General features: G+C 34.0%; 1 protein-coding gene and 1 long non-coding RNA gene across 4 annotated transcripts in view; one reads left to right on the top strand and one right to left on the bottom strand.

Moving 5' to 3' along the window:
• Positions 1–9291, bottom strand: part of Susd4 (sushi domain containing 4) — a 194260-nt gene that overhangs the window by 160668 nt on the left and 24301 nt on the right. The gene's annotated exons all lie outside the window — the stretch shown is intronic.
• Positions 1–9291, top strand: part of LOC125618478 — a 38294-nt gene that overhangs the window by 25597 nt on the left and 3406 nt on the right. The window contains exon 1 of one of the 2 annotated variants that reach the window (XR_007349772.1): positions 3509–3565. The exons of the other annotated variant lie outside the window; for it this stretch is intronic. This is a non-coding gene — a long non-coding RNA (uncharacterized LOC125618478). Of the gene's footprint in view, positions 1–3508; positions 3566–9291 lie in introns of those variants that run through there. 2 annotated transcript variants of the gene reach the window in all.

Below are 9291 nucleotides of genomic sequence, written 5' to 3'. Positions count from 1 at the left end.
GGGTGGGGTGTGGGGGAGGACTGAGGATGTGGCTCAGTGGCTAAACACCCTTGGGTTCAATCCCTGGTACAAATATATATACATAAACACTGTGAACAACTTTACACACACAAATTTGACAACCTAGAAGAATTAACCAACTCTTTGGAAAAAAAAACTAATTCTCACAACTTACCCATTATAAAATAGATCATTTAAATATCCCCATAACTGTAATAAGATTAAGTTCATAATTGTAACCCCACTCCACAAAATCTCCAGTCCAGATAGTTTTGCTCAAGAATTTCACAAACAATTAAGGATTAATATCAATTTTACACAGCCTTTTCCTGAGTAAGGAACACTTTCAAATTCATGTTATAAAGCTAGTATTATCCTAGTACCAAACCAAAGGTAAAGACAGCATGAAATAAAGAGAAACCAGACAAGTGTCCTTCATGAATGTAAGCATAAAAATCCTCAATAAATGTTAGCAAACTACATTCAGCAATATGTTAAAAACAATTATACACCACAACCAAATGGGGTTTATTCCAAGAAGCCAGGTGGATTCAATATTCTAAAATCAATCACTATGTTAATGTCATTATATTAACAGGCTAAAAAAGAAAAATCACATGAGCATATCACTTGACACCCATTCATAAATAATACTTTCAGAAAAATGGAAATAGAAGATAAATTCTTTAACTTGATAAAGAGCATCAACAAAAATCCTACAGCTAACTTCATCATAGTGAGAGCCAAAATGTTTTTCCTCAAACCCAGAAACAAAGCAAGTATTTTTACCACTCTTATTCAACAGTGCTGGGAGGCAAAATAATGATAAATACCTATTCTTCTTTGATAGAAATATAATTTTTTGTAGAAAATCCAAGAAATCGACATACATACTCTAGAAATAATGATTTCAGTAAGAGAAAGAGGATACAAGATCAATATACAAAAATCAATAGTATTTCTATGTATTATTGATAAATACATGTCATTAAAATTTTAAAAACACCATACTGTTTATAATCAGAAAAAAAATCTAGATTTAATCTAACAAAACATGCATAAGACTTTTCTGCTGAAATGGAAGTAAAACTAAATAAATGGAGAGACATGCTGCTCATGGATTAGAAGGATCAACATAATAAAACTCAATTCTCCCCAAACCGAGATACAGATTTATTGTAATTCCTATCAAAATCCCAACCAGATTTTCTTTTTTTTTGTAGCTACAGACAAGATTATTCTAAAATTTATCTGGAAAGGCAAAGGAACTAGAACAGCTAAAATGATTTCAAAAAAGAAAAGAGGGAGGAATTGGTCTATTCGATGTCCTGACTTACTAGACAGCTACAGTAATCAAGATGGTGTGGTCTTGATAAACGACCAGACGAGTACGTCAAAGGAAATGTGAAAGGAGAGTCAGAAACAGAGACACAGAAATGAGTCTGACTATAATTTTTGGCAAAGATGCAAAAGCAATTCAACAGAGAAGGATGATTCTTGCAACAAATAATGCTGGAGCAAGTAGATGGGGGGGGGAATGGTGAAAGAAGTTGAGCCTAAGTCTCCCATCTTATACAAAAATTAGCTGAGGGGCTGGGGATGTGGGTCAAGTGGTAATGTGCTTGCCTGGCATGCGTTGGGCGCTGGGTTCGATCCTCAGCACCACATACAAATAATATAAAGATGTTGTGTCCACCGAAAAACTGAAAAATAAATATTAAAAAATTCTCTCTCTCTCTCTCTCTAAAAAAATAGCTGAAAATGGATCCTAGACTTAAATATAAATTGTGATATTATAAAACTTTCAGGAGAAAATCTTCAGGATCTAGGGGCAGGGAGTTCTTAAACTTGACACCAAAAGCACAATCCATAAATGAAAAATTGATAAAGTGGACTTAACTGAAATTAAAATCTTCGCTCTTTGAAGGAGTCTTTTAAGAGGATGGGATGACAAGCTACAGAGCAGGAAGATGCAAATTGAAACCACAATGAGATATCATTATTCACCAACCAGAATGAGTAAAATAAGAAAGAGTGACAACACCAAATGCTGGCAAGGATGCAGAGAAACTCATCACTCCTATGTTGCTGCTGGGAAAATAAAATGACTTAAGCACTCTGAAAAGCTGTGTGGTCGTTTCTTTAAAAAAAAAAAATAAAGAAAGATGTAAAAGTGACACCACCCAGTAGTTGAACTTGTAGAATTTTACCAGAGAAATTTATGTTGATTTATGTTGAAACAAAAACCTGCACATGAATGTTTATAACTGCTTTATTCACAATAGCCTGAAAACAGGGTTAACTCAGATGTCCTTACATTGCTGAAAGATTAAACAAACTATGGTACAGCCTGACCACAGAATACTACACAGCAATGAAAAGAACCCAACTATTGTCACACACAATGATTTAATGAATCTCCAGGGAATTATGCAGAGTGAAAAAATTCAATCCTGAGGGATTACACAGTGTGTAGTTCTGTTTAAATATAACATTATTGAAATGACAAAATTGTAGAAATGGAGAACATATTGCAGACTATCAGGGACTACTGATGGACTAGAGATGGACAGATGTAGATGTGACATATGGAATTGAAATGTGAAGGATGCTCTTGGTGATGGAAATGTTCTGTATCTTGACTTTATCCTGTCAATATCCTGTTTGATCGAGTACTATAGTTTACAAGAAGTGATTATGGGGGGAAACAGGTAAAAGGCATGCAGGATCTCACTGAATCATTTCTTCACACAGCATGTGAAACTGCAATGATCTCAAAATAAAATGTTTATAAAAACAAAATTCCCATTATTAAAACTGCACAATGTACATTGTTGGGAGAAAATGGCAAATAATTATAATAATAACAATATTTTATTCTTGAGAACTTCAAAAGTTGACTCTAGAAAAACTAGATTTGGTAGAAACTGAAGACAAAAAATCAATCATTGCTAAAATCGCAAATAGTAACATGGTTATTGACCAAAATGTAATCATAGAATCAAACTTTCTTTATAACACTTAGACCTTGACCCAGGAAACATGAGCTGGGTAGAAATTATTCTCATAAAGGAAAGTCTACAATGGCAGAGAGTATAATTGGTCACATTTTATATTGCCAAAAACACAGATCAATAAATGCAATTGATCTCAAAGCAACTAATCTTTTGTTAGTAGAAAACAAAAAAAGAAAAAAGAAAAATTTCTAAACAGCAACTAGATACTTTAGAAAACTGATTACAGAACTGAATTGTCTTAAAGGAGTTTGTGTTGGAAAAGAGTCTCTCGACAAAAATATATTAACCTTGGTGTTCTGACTTAAACATTTGTATTTAAGTTCATATCAGATCTAAACAAGGGGATCAATGCATCATACTCTCTGATAGCCAGACCTTATCAAAAGCTTATTATATGCCAGACATACGGAACCCACTAGGCTCTTTCACATTAGTTTATCTCCTTTAATTTGATGAACACTCAATGACATAAGTATTATGGTATTTCACAGATAAGGAACAAAGGCACAGAAGTGAGACTGGACAAGATTTCTAAGATGCTGCTACTAGTAAGTAATATAGCTGGAATTTGAACCCAAGTCTCCTTGCCTCCCCAATGTCATTTTCATGGCCTTTTAGCAATTAGGAGGAAATAGGGCCCAGTGGTTAGCCAGAGTGCCCATGTTCAAATCCAGACTCCTCTGCCGAACTGACAAGCAAACTTAGGCAAGGTTCTTAATCAATTCATGCATGTTTCTTTATCCATGAAAAGAAAATAAAGTATATAACTCATAAAGTTGTGGTTATTAAATGGATGAATACACGCAAGAAATGTCGAGTATCTGACACATCATAAGAATTCATTTTGTTATGAAATATTGTCTTAGTCTAATGCTGGACAAATTCTTATTGCTAAAAATCTTTTTTCTAAAGTATACTCAGAATTTGGGAAGAATTAATGGCAAATTAACCTAACTCTTGTCAAATGCTAAAATACACATATCTTTTACAGTAGAATTTTAAAGACTGGCAATGATCATCAAAATAGAAGACTTCAGGGGGCTGGGGTTGTGGCTCAGCGGTAGAGTGCTCACCTAGCATGAGTGAGGCCCTGGGTTCGATCCTCAGCACTGCATATAAATAAATAAAATAAAGGTATTATGTCCAACTACAATAAATAAAAAAAAATAAATATGTAAAAAAATGGAAGACATCAGGAGTTTCAAAGAAGTTACTTGACTTTAGGGTTTTCTAAGTGTTTCTCTAATGACTGAATAATTGAATTAATTCCACATCTGGCCCACTTTTATTAGCATTCTCCCTTCTTTCTGATCCTGTAGAGATTCTGCATTGAGGGGAAAACTACTAACTCCATTGAGCATTCTCAGGCCTTAATCCTTTCTAGGTCTGGAATGATACTGAAGTGATATGGAGCCATATTCTTTTCCTTTTGTGTTATTCTCGAATAATCAAGAGTTTTTCAATAGTAGGCTTTAAAAAAAATCTTTTGGCAACATCGTGCACTTGCCAATTTGATTGATTTTGTCTTTTTCAAAAATCAGAAAGTTCTGGGAATTTTCCAATTCTATGTCTAGTTACACAGGACCCATTTCCTTTTTAATAGCACTTGAAACAGAATAGTTCTATTTCCAGTTAATTTTTCTGTGCTTCAAAAGGAGTTATTGTTTCACTCTGATATTGCAGATGTTCTAACTCAAAAGAGCTGATGGGTTGAATTTACTGGCAAGTTTGTATTTTTGAGGTTAAGCAGAGGCAAGCTAATTCTCAAAAAGATTTGCAGGGGACCACTCAAAAAAGTTCTGGATCTTATTTTCCTCATTGGCCTAATTGTCACTAGTGTTGGGTGGGTGATAGTCATTGCTAAAAGTCTTGGTTCTTTCACTGCCCTGTAAGTGACTAAAGGGGCAGAAGGTTTAGTCTCAGTGGTATCACAGTGAGGAAGTCTCCTCACGGATCCAGTCTGGATCCATATACTTCTGGTGACTAACCACACTTCTTTATAATTATATCATAAATATCTTCATTAGGCTTAGCTCAGAAATAGGTCCCTGTGTCAACCAAGCCTTGAGTCTGACTGTGTCTATGCGGAATGGAAGATGGAGGTCAAAAACCTCCAGTTTATGTGCATTTCATTTGAAATCCAAGAAAAGACACTTTGTTTTTGCCTCCGACATGGAAAATCTCAGAAGAAGGCTTGGAGTAGGCCAACCTGGGTCACAGGCCTTCTCTGAGCCCTATGAATGAGCATTATGACACTACAGCATACAGCATTATACTAGGTCCAACCTGCAGATTGGGCATTTGGGGGTTGTTAATTGAATAGTATAGAGTTGGCAAGGGTGTTCTTTGGATTCTAAAGAAAGGGTACGTACCAGACCAGCTTCACATATATAAGATAGCCACAGGACAAATTATAAGATTCAGAAAAGTATATGCCACAAGCAATAACTAGAATTTATTGAAGACTGCTTAAATGACAATGAAACATTTCCACTTTTTTTCCTGGATTCTATACTCTTTCCCCTTTTTGTTAATGTAAAAACCAGTCCAAACTTCTCATAGTGCAAGAGACTAGTTTTTCTTTTCTTTCTGGTGCTGGGAACTGAACCCAAGGTGTTGCCCATGAGATGCAAACACTCTACTACTGAGCCACATCCCCAGCCTGAAACTTGGTATCATGAGGGCCAGCCTGCTTCAAAGCAGGTATCTCCTTCACATATCTAATGTGTTTTTTTTTTTTTGCATTTCTGGAATTATGGAATAAATAGAAGCCTCCACAGCATCTCACACACACACACCCGCACACATGAGCACACACACAACTCAGTATGCACGAAGATATAATTAGTCTGAGGACAATTCCAAATAACATCACAGCAAGGAGGAGAAGATGACTCTGAAGTTCCCTAGTTTAGACTAGGCACTCTGGAAGGAGAAAATATTGGTCCAGGCTAATTGGGGCTTCATGATCCTGGTGGAATCAAACACAAATCTGTTCTGGAGGCAAGCAGGCTTAATTTAAGCTCTCAGGTTTTTCCACAAATTAAAATCAGTCAAATATGAGCTCACAAAGATCACTACACAAGGAAACAAATCATAATGAAAGATGATCAGCAGAAATAAAATAAACTAGGACCCATACAGACTTGAGCTATTTGAAATATCAGAATTAGAATAAAAAATAACCAATATAGCATGTTTAAAAGAAGCAATGAAATTCTAAAAATGAATAAGTAGAAAGGAATAATATATATAACTAGACATATTTCAAAAAGAAATAGAACTTTTAAAAGTAAAAATATGTTTTTTGCTATTTAAAAAAACCCACAGAGGATAAGATAAATAGCATATTAAATACAACTGAAGAGAGAATTAGTGAATTTGATGATAGAGCTATTGGAATTTCCCAGAATGCAGCAAGGTAGCACAGAGAAACACAATATACCATGGAAAAAAAAGTTTAAGAAATATGGAAGATAAAGTGAGAAGCTACAATATCAAACCACAGTTCAGGAGGATGGGATAGAGAAAATGGAGGATAAGGTAAAATAAACGATTATTTTTAGAACTCATGGAAGTCAAGAGCGAGGACACAGGAAACACAACAATATCCCAACAAAACAAGTAAATCAAAGCTAGGCACATTTAAAATAGCTTGCTGAGCACTAAAACCAGACAGAAGATCTTCAAATCCCTGAGAAACAAAATGAATCACATACAAAGAAACAACAATCACAATGGCAGCAACTTTCTCAACAGCAAAAGCCAAAGTCAAGAGACAGTGGAATATTATCTCCTAAAAGCCAAGAGAAAATAACAGTCATCCTAAGATTGTCCACCCAGCAAAAATATCTTCACTCACAAGAGTGAAATATACACATTTTCAATGAAACAGAAACAGAGTTTACTACAAACAGACCCAAGCCAAAGGAACTTGTAAAAGATGTACTGTTTCCAGGAGGAGGGAAAATAATCCTGCAAAACCATCCTGTAGTACAAAAAAAAAAAAAGTGAATAAGTAGGTTAAATGTTAATAGATATTGTTTCTTAAAAAAAATAAAAAAATAATAATATCTGATTTTCATGTTTTATTTATGGAAATAAAAACATTTAAAGCAACAAAATCAAATTACCAAAGGACAATAGTATGGAAGTTAAGAGAAGAAATGCTTCTGTGATTTGGCAAAAGTGTTGAGATACTCATATTAGAGTTTAGTAGGTTTGCATGGTAAATTTTCAGGAGAAACCATAAAAGAACAGAAATAGAATACAGTATAACTTCCAAACAAGTGAAAGGAAAAATGTAATAAGAAGCAAGCAAAAATGTAAAGTTTTAGTAGTCAAGAAGAGGAAATTGGGCATAGGAAAAATGTGGGTCAATAAGAAGCAAAAAGTGACAAATACTAGAAAGGAATACAGATATGTCAGTCATCACAATGAATGAAAAATGACTAAACTCACCACATAATAGACCAAGATTGTCTCACTAGATATTTCTAAATTTTAGTCATGTGATATTCACAAGGGACACATTTAAACATAAGGACAGGGAAAGGTTGGAAGTAAAAGATAATATTAATCAAAAGAAAGCCTTCTGCTGTCAGGAAATAGAGACTTTAGTATAGAAGAGCATAGTATAGAGAGAGGATATTAATAACAAAATGTTCAATTCATCTGGAAGATGCAATGATTCTAAAAATCTTACATATCCATAAAGCACAATGGTAGAACACAGAGAAATCAAGGTCATCACTGGAATAAGTTAAGTTCAAGATACCTCTTTTATTTTTTGATAGACAAAAAGTCAATTAGTAAGTTTGGTTTTTATACAAATATAGACGATATAACAATGGAATATTTACAAAAATTGACCTGGAATGGGCCATAAGAGAAATGTAAATAAAGACTATCAAAAAACAAGTATCATATGGACTGAGCTTTCAATTTACAATACAATTAAATTGGAACTCAAAAATATATACTTACAGGTGGCTCACGCCTATAATCCCAGCAGCTCAGGAGGCTGAGGCAGGAGTTTAAAGCCAGCTTCAGCAAAAGTGAAGTGCTAAGCAACTCATTGAGACCCTATCTCTAAATAAAATACAAAATAGGGCTGGGGATGTGGTTCAGTGGTTGAGTCCCCCTGAGTTCAATCCCCGTATATATATTTATAGATAGATAGATAGATTTTTAAAATGCCACTTCTAAATACTTTATGGATTAAAAAATAATAACAATTTTAAAATATTTAGAACTAGGCAATAATAAATTAATAAAAAGATATGAGAAGTCCAGTAGAGACTAAAATGGTAAAAGCATACTATAAAAGATATATGCCAAAGGATACACAAGGATGTAGAAACTTAGAAGAAATAAAGACATTTCTTAAAAAAAAAAACTAACAGTCCCAAATTCACAGACTCAATAGCCCATAACTGCTAAAAGAAGTCAATCAGTTCTTTAATTTTCCAACAAAGAGAATCATCATGCACAGACATGAGGTATCAAGCCTAATCAATAGGCCATATGTATTATTCTACTCTTATGCAAACTCCTTGAGAAAAAAAAATGAGACCACCAATAGTCTCAGCTATTGGGAGATAAGGCAGGTGAATTGTAAGTTCAAGGCCAGCCTGGGCAACTTAGGGAGACCCTGCTGCAAAATAAAATAATAAAAAGGGCCAGGGATGCAGTTCAGTGGTAGAGTGCCCCTGGGTTCCATCTGTAGTACCAAAGCAAAAAAATGAGGAAATAAAGAAAGAAAACTTATTCAGTGAGTCCACTGTACCTTTGATACTAAAACTCAAAGAATACAATAGAGAAAATTCATAGGGAAACATTCATTCATGAACATAAAGACAATAATCCTACACAAATATTAGCAAAATGAATCCTGCTCTTTATGAAAAAAGATAATACATGACTAAGCTGAGTTTATTCCAGGAATGTAAAGCTTAACTTCAGAAAATCTGTAATTATCATTCACCTTATTAGTATATTAAAAGAACAAAAGCAATATGGTTATTTCAATAAGGAGAAAGCACATTTTATGAAATTCAAAATACCTATTTATGGTTTTGTTAAAAAAATTAACTAGCTCAGAATAGAAAGGGTTTTTTTTAATCTCATAAAAGGACTCTTAACAAAAAAACCTACATTATTTTTGATGATGAAACTGCAAAGGCTTTTAAAATCGAGAAGAAAATACAAAAGAAGTAAAAGGTTTGGAAAGAGAAAAACCTTAAACCTGTTATTATTCACAGATATGATTTTC

Source organism: Marmota marmota, unplaced genomic scaffold (genome assembly GCF_001458135.2).
Source record: "Marmota marmota marmota unplaced genomic scaffold, marMar, whole genome shotgun sequence".
NCBI classification, from domain to species: domain Eukaryota; kingdom Metazoa; phylum Chordata; class Mammalia; order Rodentia; family Sciuridae; genus Marmota; species Marmota marmota.
The sequence above is the reverse complement of the archived record's forward strand: the minus strand, read 5'-3'. Positions and strand labels throughout refer to the sequence as shown.